Source organism: Pleuronectes platessa, chromosome 16 (assembly GCF_947347685.1).
Source record: "Pleuronectes platessa chromosome 16, fPlePla1.1, whole genome shotgun sequence".
Lineage (NCBI taxonomy): Eukaryota > Metazoa > Chordata > Actinopteri > Pleuronectiformes > Pleuronectidae > Pleuronectes > Pleuronectes platessa.
Genome location: NC_070641.1, coordinates 15,856,781 through 15,869,674, shown reverse-complemented (window position 1 = coordinate 15,869,674; position 12,894 = coordinate 15,856,781). Strand labels below are relative to the sequence as shown.

General features: G+C 40.0%; 1 long non-coding RNA gene across 1 annotated transcript; it reads right to left on the bottom strand.

Annotated features, from left to right (window-relative positions):
- Positions 1–2,333: 2,333 nt before the first annotated feature.
- Positions 2,334–3,096, bottom strand: LOC128458022 (uncharacterized). Its single transcript, XR_008341982.1, has 3 exons — positions 2,974–3,096; positions 2,805–2,857; positions 2,334–2,452 (listed from the first exon to the last, which is right to left on the bottom strand). It is a non-coding gene; the product is annotated as an uncharacterized LOC128458022 (long non-coding RNA).
- Positions 3,097–12,894: the final 9,798 nt, after the last annotated feature.

Sequence of the window (12,894 nt, the reverse complement as noted above, 5' to 3'; positions counted from 1 at the left end):
AGGTTATTTGAGTAATGACCTGGTGCAGTATATGGCTGACCGAACTCGAGAGAGCCGGGAGCTGCAGCCTGCATGGAGCTGTAGCTGTTGTCAAACAGACTGGGTTTCTGGGTCGAGGTGGTAGTGGGGCTAGTGTCTTTGGTGGGAGCACCAGCAGGACCATGGCAGAAATCGCTGACAAGTGGTGGATCTGGAGCAGCAGCAGAATCTGTTGGGAGGAAGAGGGGAAAGGGTTATCTGAAATATTCAAGTCTTCATTTTGTAATTATGGGGATTTGATTTATGTCACATTTCAACTTCTGAGTACTTCTCAGCCACATGTCATCATGCATTAATATCATTTTTATATAATACAAATAAACTGATAATTATCTACTAAAAAACCTTCTAGTGAATATCCAGCTGAAAAATAAAAAGAACATTCACATTAAATGACAACTCTCATTACAGGTTTATGTGAGAAATATACGTCTATATAGTGAAGATCAGTAGCACATTGTAGTACAGACAGAAAACCTAAAAGGAAAAAAAGGTTATTTAAGTAATGACCTGGTGCAGTATATGGCTGACCGAACTCGAGAGAGCCGGGAGCTGCAGCCTGCAAGGAGCTGTAGCTGTAGCCAAACAGACTGTGTTTCAGGGTCGAGGTGGTGGTGGAGCTGGTATAGTGTGGCGGACGCCGCACTGGTTTCAGCTTCAGATCCCAGTCTTCACTCGCTCCCTTGAACTGTAAGCCTCCAACTAAAAAATAAAAAGCACATTCACATTAAATGACAACTCTCATTACAGGTACATGTGAGAAATATACGTCTATATAGTGAAGATCAGTAGCACATTGTAGTACAGACAGAAAACCTAAAAGGAAAAAAAAGTTATTTGAGTAATGACCTGGTGCAGTATATGTCTGACCGAACTCGAGAGAGCCGGGAGCTGCAGCCTGCATGGAGCTGTAGCTGTTGTCAAACAGACTGGGTTTCTGGATCGAGGTGGTGGTGGGGCTAGTGTCTTTGGGGGGAGCACCAGCAGGACCATGGCAGAAATCGCTGACAAGTGGTGGATCTGGAGCAGCAGCCGAATCTGTTGGGAGGAAGAGGGGAAAGGGTTATCTGAAATATTCAAGTCTTCATTTTGTAATTATGTGGATTTGATGCATGTCACATTTCAACTTCTGAGTACTTCTCAGCCACATGTCATCATGCATTAATATCATTTTTATATAATACAAATAAACTGATAATTATCTACTAAAAAACCTTCTAGTGAATATCCAGCTGAAAAATAAAAAGCACATTCACATTAAATGACAACTCTCATTACAGGTACATGTGAGAAATATACGTCTATATAGTGAAGATCAGTAGCACATTGTAGTACAGACAGAAAACCTAAAAGGAAAAAAAGGTTATTTAAGTAATGACCTGGTGCAGTATATGTCTGACCGAACTCGAGAGAGCCGGGAGCTGCAGCCTGCAAGGAGCTGTAGCTGTAGCCAAACAGACTGTGTTTCAGGGTCGAGGTGGTGGTGGAGCTGGTATAGTGTGGCGGACGCCGCACTGGTTTCAGCTTCAGATCCCAGTCTTCACTCGCTCCCTTGAACTGTAAGCCTCCAACTAAAAAATAAAAAGCACATTCACATTAAATGACAACTCTCATTACAGGTACATGTGAGAAATATACGTTTATATAGTGAAGATCAGTAGCACATTGTAGTACAGACAGAAAACCTAAAAGGAAAAAAAGGTTTTTTGAGTAATGACCTGGTGCAGTATATGTCTGACCGAACTCGAGAGAGCCGGGAGCTGCAGCCTGCATGGAGCTGTAGCTGTTGTCAAACAGACTGGGTTTCTGGGTCGAGGTGGTGGTGGGGCTAGTGTCTTTGGGGGGAGCACCAGCAGGACCATAGCAGAAATCGCTGACAAGTGATGGATCTGGAGCAGCAGCAGAATCTGTTGGGCGGAAGAGGGGAAAGGGTTATCTGAAATATTCAAGTCTTCATTTTGTAATTATGTGGATTTGATTTATGTCACATTTCAACTTCTGAGTACTTCTCAGCCACATGTCATCATGCATTAATATCATTTTTATATAATACAAATAAACTGATAATTATCTACTAAAAAACCTTCTAGTCAATGACACAGCTCATTTGTATTTCCACATTCAAAACCCAAGACTGAGAACTTAAAAATATTCAAGTCTTCATTTTGTCTTTATAGTATTTAAGCTTTAACAGGTTTGGCCTATCATATTTATTGTTCTTGTCTATATATAATTAAACTGCGTACCAAACGAAAAGCTTACATTCACAGATGAGCTACCTGCAGAACTCTTACCATAGTCACAGTTGTTCATTAGGACCTCTTTAAAAGGTTCTTCGCTCTTGTCGGCTGGCTTGCCACCGCTGCTCGCTGCATTTGTGCTGGACAGAGGAGAGTCACTGGAGCTAATTGGGCTGATAGATGGGTAACAAGGGTACAGTAAGTACGACAGAACTTCATAAACTTCCCAAAAAGAAGTCAGACATCTGCAAAACGTTTATAAAAGTGTTGTGATTAACTTATTTCATACAAAAATGTTGGGGTAATTATCTTGTTTCCATTGGAAACGATAGCAAAAGACAAGATTTTGAACAACAAAATAATTAAACAGACGACTTTTTTACATTTAATCTACATTGAAAGAAGTTGACCGAAATGCCAGCAATCTTTGCAATAATTATTATTATGTATATTGTTTTTATGGTATCATCACTAATGAATTTCGATCAATCAATCAGAGCATCTCTGATAGTATTGCATCAGTACCTATGAGATGGACTTGGGTCTGCCATTGGGAGGTGAGGTGATTTGCTTGTGGGCTGTGGGAATAAAACACGAACATAATTAGCATCAGAGAATGTGTTAGACACAAATAAGTCATATTTAGTATGTAGGAACAATGTTGTGGACAGAAACGCAGCATAATGTGCCTGACCGTTTCTTTTGGGGTCATGTCCACATCTCGTCCTTCTCCTCCAGGAGTTAAAATGTTTCCTGACACTGAGGCTGCATCAGGAACCATCAACTTCTGCACCGGTGGGAGGTTCGAAACCATCTGAATTCAAGAGGGGGAGATTAAAATCATAACGACCAAAGGTGATTCCTTTTCTTAATAGTCAACACCATAAAATTTGTATTGGGATGTAGCTTCAACATAACAAACAGCCAGAGTGGTTTATTCCTCAACTCAAAAATTAAACCGCTTTAATGGGGTGTTAATGTTCACAATACATGGAAGTATATTCAAAGTACTTACTGGTGACGGGGGATATGGGACTCTCATTGGGATTTTCTTGGCATCCTACAGATGAGAAAAAAAACTAAATAAACTATTTTAAGAAAACATAATTATCAAGGAAAATACTAAAATGTTATGACGCTAAGTTGACATTAACAAAATAGCAAACCACTGATGCAGCTTAAATCAAGTTTGATTTTCATCCATGCGTGTGTAAACTCACAGCCACAGGGCTGGACATGCTCGCCAATGACTGCAGGATGCTTCTGCCTGTGTGACGCTTCACCCCACAGGGCTGAGCTCTAGCAGGCTTGGCCGTGATAGGTCTCCTCACTGGGCTCTACAGATCAGATGAGCCAAATTAGTCTCCAGTTTAATTAATAACATCCAGTCGCTGTCATGTCAGAGATTCATTGCTAACCTACTCAGGGATGACAAACGTATGACATTGAATGTACACAAAGAATGACTATAATTACCTAATGTTTTCTATAAAGTAACTCGACTCAGGTTTTAATGTGTATGGTTCTCACTAGCGTACCTGGCATGGTGTTTCAGCACGCCTGTGAGGGCTCCTGCTTGCCGCTCTCCCACCATACCTGGTCTTCCCAGGGTAGAGGGGTGAATCTCCGGGTTGGCTGGAGTTCAGTGCTGTGTCTAATGTCGACTGCGAGAGAAAGGCGTACATTAGTTAGGGTTTGACCAAATTTCGTTCACTGGGTTATTAATTAATGGCATCCTCAAACATAAACCCATTATTATGTTATTCATGAAATAACAAAGTACATTTAAACTCCAAAAATCTTTTCAATATTTCCAATAGATTCTGTCGCGGATCGTGTTTGGCCAATAAATAAACTCCTGAGCTGTGGGGGTGAATAGTCTTAACAGCTGAGAAGGCAGAAGGAAGAGTTAGCCAAGCAGCTCGCTACCATGTGCACCTCCCACGATATCATTACATAGAGGGGGCTGGCGTTAACTTTTCTGCCTGCCTGCTGAGGTGAGTATAAACCTTACAGTCCAGTGGGCCTCTGATATGATATTCTCCCTGAGATCCATAATCTTCGTTTCATTATAAAACTGGGGTGGGCTGATTGCTTCTACTAAAGTATAACCATCCCATAATATTTCATGGGAATGAATATATATTTTTATTATACAATGTCAGACACACCGTAAGGATGAATAGACACTCAGATACTCACATATGTTCCAGAAAGGGACAGGTTGGATGCACCTTTCTTCTTAAAGTATTTCTTCATCCAGGAAGGAGCCATGCTCTTGACTGTGTCGTTCATCCAAAGGACGAAGCCTGACCTCTGATGATGAAACACACAGACAAAAGGGAGAGGAGGCAATTAACAAGGGAATGAAACGAGTAAGATACAGAGATGAAGAGTAACAGACAAAACAAAGAACTATAAACTTTACGCATATATTTTATTCCACCCCCCCCACCCTGCCAAACAAGGTATTGATGATCAGCCCATCAAATGTGTGTAAAACAAAACCATCTCAGTAAAAATGTAAATGCTTGAAAAGCTGATTATCATGTGGAAATTATTTCTAAATACCAACTATAGAGAGAATAGATCAGTATGGTCACAAATAGGTATTACAGGAGCTACAAATGAAAAACAATATTGGCCATTGTGTACATCAATTTGTCCAAAATCAGAAATGTGTGGTCCGATCTAAACACACACCAAGCAATCTGAACACACACTAAACAAATTTGTGACATTCAATGTGTATGTGTACAGATTGGTGGGTGCAGGTGACCAACACAAGGGAAACAAATGCTGAAGCTTGTATTTATTGTGTTGTAAAAACAATAATGAATCTGCAGCAAAGCAACTCCACATCATTTGTTTTTGAGACGTCTGAATCATATAAGTTGATGGGATCTTGTCATTTGCTAAACAGAGCAATCAACAAGTGTTTCCCACAAAATCAGATTCAATTTGTGATGGCAGCTGGGTGTGTGAGAGAGTGTGAGTGAGAAAATGAGCGGGGACAAGGCGGATAAACTCTTTAAGTAACTGTAGATGAGACCTGCCCCATGTTCAGGAGGACTTTAAGAGCATTGGCCTGACAGAACTCAGCTCAGCCATATTCTTCATGAACAATATCATATCTTGAGTTTATTCCAGGACATCTTGTATCCCCCCAACAATACCCTGGTATAAAAGTACATTGTATAACTGTGTATCAAACTGATAAACACTGGAAAACTAATTGAGAGTTAAGATATAGATATTAAATAATGTATTAGAAATGAATAACTAATCTTGGAAACAAAGTCATGGGTTCTTTACCTTAACCTTCTTGGGGCGTTTTGTGGAGAATTGTATCTTGATCCCGAGAGTCTTCATCTTTCTCCCTCCAGAACCACCGCTTCTGGCTGCTGGCCTGCTGGAGGGGGGATAGGCGGAGCCAATTGTGCTGATAGATGGGTAACAAGGGTACAGTCAGTACGACAAAACTTCACAAACTTCACAAAGAGAAGTCAGACATCTGTAAAACGTTTGAAAACTGTTGTGATTGTCTTGCTCTTCATTTTCTTTTCATTATCATTGGAACCTATTTCTACAAAAATGTTGGAATGAATGATGTAATTATCTTGTTTCCATTGGAAACGATAGCAAAAGACAAGATTTTGAACAACTAAATAGACAAAAATTGACAAAAATGACAGCAATCTTTGCAATAATTATAATTATATATATATTGTTTTTTTGGTATCATCACTAATGAATTTCGGTGTATTGATACCAAATCAATCAGAGCATCTCTGATAGTGTTGCATCAGTACCTTTGGGATAGACCTGGGTCTGCCATACTCGGTTGAGCTGAGTGGCTTGTGGGCTGTTGGAATAAAACAGAAACATAATTAGCATCAGAGAATGTGTTAGACACAAATAAGTCATATTTAGTATGTAGGAACAATGTTGTGGACAGAAACGCAGCATAATGTGCCTGACCGTTTCTTTTGGGGTCATGTCCACATCTCGTCCTTCTCCTCCAGGAGTTAAAATGTTTCCTGACACTGAGGCTGCATCAGGAACCATCAACTTCTGCACCGGTGGGAGGTTCGAAACCATCTGAATTCAAGAGGGGGAGATTAAAATCATAACGACCAAAGGTGATTCCTTTTCTTAATAGTCAACACCATAAAATTTGTATTGGGATGTAGCTTCAACATAACAAACAGCCAGAGTGGTTTATTCCTCAACTCAAAAATTAAACCGCTTTAATGGGGTGTTAATGTTCACAATACATGGAAGTATATTCAAAGTACTTACTGGTGACGGGGGATATGGGACTCTCATTGGGATTTTCTTGGCATCCTACAGATGAGAAAAAAAACTAAATAAACTATTTTAAGAAAACATAATTATCAAGGAAAATACTAAAATGTTATGACGCTAAGTTGACATTAACAAAATAGCCAACCACTGATGCAGCTTAAATCAAGTTTGATTTTCATCCATGCGTGTGTAAACTCACAGCCACAGGGCTGGACATGCTCGCCAATGACTGCAGGATGCTTCTGGCTGTGTGACGCTTCACCCCACAGGGCTGAGCTCTAGCAGGCTTGGCCGTGATAGGTCTCCTCACTGGGCTCTACAGATCAGATGAGCCAAATTAGTCTCCAGTTTAATTAATAACATCCAGTCGCTGTCATGTCAGAGATTCATTGCTAACCTACTCAGGGATGACAAACGTATGACATTGAATGTACACAAAGAATGACTATAATTACCTAATGTTTTCTATAAAGTAACTCGACTCAGGTTTTAATGTGTATGGTTCTCACTAGCGTACCTGGCATGGTGATTCAGCACGCCTGTGAGGGCTCCTGCTTGCCGCTCTCCCACCATACCTGGTCTTCCCAGGGTAGAGGGGTGAATCTCCGGGTTGGCTGGAGTTCAGTGCTGTGTCTAATGTCGACTGCGAGAGAAAGGCGTACATTAGTTAGGGTTTGACCAAATTTCGTTCACTGGGTTATTAATTAATGGCATCCTCAAACATAAACCCATTATTATGTTATTCATGAAATAACAAAGTACATTTAAATTCCAAAAATCTTTTCAATATTTCCAATAGATTCTGTCGCGGATCGTGTTTGGCCAATAAATAAACTCCTGAGCTGTGGGGGTGAATAGTCTTAACAGCTGAGAAGGCAGAAGGAAGAGTTAGCCAAGCAGCTCGCTACCATGTGCACCTCCCACGATATCATTACACAGAGGGGGCTGGCGTTAACTTTTCTGCCTGCCTGCTGAGGTGAGTATAAACCTTACAGTCCAGTGGGCCTCTGATATGATATTCTCCCTGAGATCCATAATCTTCGTTTCATTATAAAACTGGGGTGGGCTGATTGCTTCTACTAATAAGTATAACCATCCCATAATATTTCATGGGAATGAATATATATTTTTATTATACAATGTCAGACACACCGTAAGGATGAATAGACACTCAGATACTCACATATGTTCCAGAAAGGGACAGGTTGGATGCACCTTTCTTCTTAAAGTATTTCTTCATCCAGGAAGGAGCCATGCTCTTGACTGTGTCGTTCATCCAAAGGACGAAGCCTGACCTCTGATGATGAAACACACAGACAAAAGGGAGAGGAGGCAATTAACAAGGGAATGAAACGAGTAAGATACAGAGATGAAGAGTAACAGACAAAACAAAGAACTATAAACTTTACGCATATATTTTATTCCACCCCCCCACCCTGCCAAACAAGGTATTGATGATCAGCACATCAAATGTGTGTAAAACAAAACCATCTCAGTAAAAATGTAAATGCTTGAAAAGCTGATTATCATGTGGAAATTATTTCTAAATACCAACTATAGAGAGAATAGATCAGTATGGTCACAAATAGGTATTACAGGAGCTACAAATGAAAAACAATATTGGCCATTGTGTACATCAATTTGTCCAAAATCAGAAATGTGTGGTCCGATCTAAACACACACCAAGCAATCTGAACACACACTAAACAAATTTGTGACATTCAATGTGTATGTGTACAGATTGGTGGGTGCAGGTGACCAACACAAGGGAAACAAATGCTGAAGCTTGTATTTATTGTGTTGTAAAAACAATAATGAATCTGCAGCAAAGCAACTCCACATCATTTGTTTTTGAGACGTCTGAATCATATAAGTTGATGGGATCTTGTCATTTGCTAAACAGAGCAATCAACAAGTGTTTCCCACAAAATCAGATTCAATTTGTGATGGCAGCTGGGTGTGTGAGAGAGTGTGAGTGAGAAAATGAGCGGGGACAAGGCGGATAAACTCTTTAAGTAACTGTAGATGAGACCTGCCCCATGTTCAGGAGGACTTTAAGAGCATTGGCCTGACAGAACTCAGCTCAGCCATATTCTTCATGAACAATATCATATCTTGAGTTTATTCCAGGACATCTTGTATCCCCCCAACAATACCCTGGTATAAAAGTACATTGTATAACTGTGTATCAAACTGATAAACACTGGAAAACTAATTGAGAGTTAAGATATAGATATTAAATAATGTATTAGAAATGAATAACTAATCTTGGAAACAAAGTCATGGGTTCTTTACCTTAACCTTCTTGGGGCGTTTTGTGGAGAATTGTATCTTGATCCCGAGAGTCTTCATCTTTCTCCCTCCAGAACCACCGCTTCTGGCTGCTGGCCTGCTGGAGGGGGGATAGGCGGAGCCAATTGTGCTGATAGATGGGTAACAAGGGTACAGTCAGTACGACAAAACTTCACAAACTTCACAAAGAGAAGTCAGACATCTGTAAAACGTTTGAAAACTGTTGTGATTGTCTTGCTCTTCATTTTCTTTTCATTATCATTGGAACCTATTTCTACAAAAATGTTGGAATGAATGATGTAATTATCTTGTTTCCATTGGAAACGATAGCAAAAGACAAGATTTTGAACAACTAAATAGACAAAAATTGACAAAAATGACAGCAATCTTTGCAATAATTATAATTATATATATATTGTTTTTTTGGTATCATCACTAATGAATTTCGGTGTATTGATACCAAATCAATCAGAGCATCTCTGATAGTGTTGCATCAGTACCTTTGGGATAGACCTGGGTCTGCCATACTTGGTTGAGCTGAGTGGCTTGTGGGCTGTTGGAATAAAACAGAAACATAATTAGCATCAGAGAATGTGTTAGAGACAAATGAGTTATATTTAGTATGTAGGAACAATGTTGTGGACATAAACGCAGCATTATGTGCCAGGTGATTCATTTTCTTAATAGTCAACTATAACATCAAATGTGTGTCAAATGTCCACTCGGTTTACCTGTTTCCTCTTGGTGTAATGCTTGTAGACGATGCGGTATTTCCTGTTACTAATTATCCAGTTGACCTCCATGGCTCTGTTGGTTGAGAGTCTTTCCGGGCAGTCTGGATACTTTAGAAGACACTCACCTATATATGAAGATGATCTGACAAGTTAAAATGTGGAAAATGGCCACTAAAGGCATATAATATAAAATGTAATCTTTTCTTTTCTTTTGTAATCTAAGACATCGAAGGAATCTAACACCAATGACACAGTGACATCAAAGCAAACTGACAACTAAGAATTATTTGCTTAAAGAATCCTATGAAGTATTCTTTCATATGAAGGCTTCATATAAAAGATCCCTCCTAAAGAACACTTGAGGAATCCTTTGTTGTCAGTTTGCTGTAATGTCACTGTGTCAGTGGTTTTAGATTCCTTCGATGTCTTAGATGCAAAGATTAAAGATTTATACGATCTGAAGAGAGAAAATAGTGTTTTTGACCTGTACAGATCAATTAGTCTGTATAAAGTTGTTACACTATTGTGTTTCACCTAAATTGTATAAATTGTTGTTTCCTTTATCTTAAAATGCGACCTTTATATTAAAATACTGTATATTTATACAAACTGTTGTTTTCTTTACCGTAAAATACTTCTCAAAACAAACTCAATGACTTCCTGTGGGAGGCTTTATAACGGCGCAGCTCATCGGTGAAACACTGGATGTCTAATTATCCAGTTGACCTCCATGGCTCTGTCGGTTGAGAGTCTTTCGGGGCAGTCTGGATACTTTAGAAGACACTCACCTATATATGAAGATGATCTGACAAGTTAAAATGTAGAAAATGGCCACTAAAGGCATATAATATAAAATGTTGCATCTAAGACATCGAAGGAATCTAACACCAATGACATCAAAGCAAACTGACAACTAAGAATTATTTGCTTAAAGAATCCTATGAAGTATTCTTTCATATGAAGGCTTCATATAAAATATCAGTCCTAAAGAACACTTGAGGAATCCTTTGTTGTCAGTTTGCTGTAATGTCACTGTGTCAGTGGTGTTCGATTCCTTCGATGTCTTAGATGCAAAGATTAAAGATTTATACGATCTGAAGAGAGAAAATAGTGTTTTTGACCTGTACAGATCAATTAGTCTGTATAAAGTTGTTACACTATTGTGTTTCACCTAAATTGTATAAATTGTTGTTTCCTTTATCTTAAAATGTGACCTTTATATTAAAATACTGTATATTTATACAAACTGTTGTTTTCTTTACCGTAAAATACTTCTCAAAACAAACTCAATGACTTCCTGTGGGAGGCTTTATAACGGCGCAGCTCATCGGTGAAACACTGGATGCCTGGCAGACAAAAATGAGCGACTTGGACTTCACAGTCTTTGTGCACTCAGTACAGCTTAAATGTAGCCTGGATGCCAGACGAACTTAGCCCCGCCCACAACATTTTTGGTCGGGCAGTTCGGTCTGGAGTCGCTCCGTTGGGAAAAAATTAAGCCCGACCGGGCCAATCAGATTGTCAGGGCGGGCTTTATACGATGATTGACAGATGATCAACGGTAACGTAATCAACCACGTCATCAAAGTGCCCTTGGGTTGAATTCGTTTTCAACAAACATGGCTGCCGCTGGCGAGCTGAGATGTGTAGATGCTGCCATTGAGTCTGTTTTAGAAGACATCGACAGCGCATTCATTTTGAAAGAGGAACACAGAACGTGGAGGCGACGCCAAAGCACCGCGCTAATCCCTATCGCCCCGGCGCTTGGCTGTTCACAACGGACACTGAAGCGACGCTGAACCGCCGGGCAGCGCTAATAATATCACCCGTTGATCCAGTAGATCGCTGCACGGCTTTGTGCCGGTCACACCGGAGGCTGAAGCACCGCGCTGCGCCAAGGCTGCCTCGCGGTGCTTCAGCCTCCGGTGTGACCGGCACAAAGTTTTAACATGGTAGTGGATGGGAGCCAGCTGTTATTTAAGGCTTGGCGCTGCGCTGAAGCGTCCGGTGTGAACCCAGTAAATAACTCACAATGCGTTGCTTAGCATACGTCACATACTACGTTGCTCTGATTGGTTGTAGGTCTATCCAATTGAGCGAAGAAGAATTTTACTTCCTGGTCAGTTGAAACACGCCCCATAATCACAGCCCAATGGAGCGGTCTCAGACTCACATTCTGACTAGAATTGTGAGTCTGACAACGTCAGGCTAGCTTAATGCTACGATTACCTTCAATTTAGGTCAAATGGCTCAACTACTCTCTTTTCTCTTATAGCCATTGCTGGACTCTTTGTGTTTTACTGAGAAAAATTATTGAGGGTGGTTGGGAGGTTTCTATGGAGACAGTGAGTGCATCGAGGTGAGGATGTCACAGCCCCCTGCCACATCTGAGGTCACCCGGCTACAACAGAATTTGATTATACAACACTTCGAGTATGACAGACAGCCAGAAACAGACGACTCACTCGGTGCAGAGAAAAACAGCAGAAAATTGATTTTCTTTCTTCGCCATCACACGTCTAGGTTATAGAAGAAGAAAAGGACTGAATCTCTGAATTGACTTGCCCTGTCATAATTCATAGCGGGTGTAAAAACTGTATAAGATAGTTAAAAAAGACAACTATTGAAAGGTAGATGTAATGTTTACACAGCTCTTGTAGGTGAAGCTGTGATTGGGAGAGCAGGTGATCAATGGACGGTCTGAAAAGGAAAAATGATTACTGTGGTTTACTCAGCTCCTTTATGATCCTGTCCTAAAGACCAGTAATTAAGAGGACACTAGTCAGCAGAGTGAGTGGTGGTCTATCCGCTCACACTGAGGATCCAATGCCATGGTCTTAATCATAATGTAATTTACTCAAGTGCATTCAGCAGATTTGTCTTTCTTTCTAATTCTTGTTGAACTCGTGCTGAATTGATACTGGTATGTTGCAGTATTTCTATCGACGAGACAAATATGTTACAAAATAAAAAGATGACGTGATTTTTTAAATTAAACCATCGTGTTGTCCTTTTCGATTTGTAGACATGACACGCTAGCGAGTGCTGGGTGGGGATGATCTCTGGATTTCACTGACAAAATCTTATGCAAGTGATTGTCACACATAATTACAAACAATTAACTAAGATTAAAGCTAATTGAGGATTTTTATTACTTACAATTTAGCTACAAGGGATGAGACATAACCAATTATTTAAAACAAAAGTAATAATAGAATCCGACTCAGAATCTGGGTTCATTGCCAAGTCGGTATACACATACAATACATTTATTTTGTGTG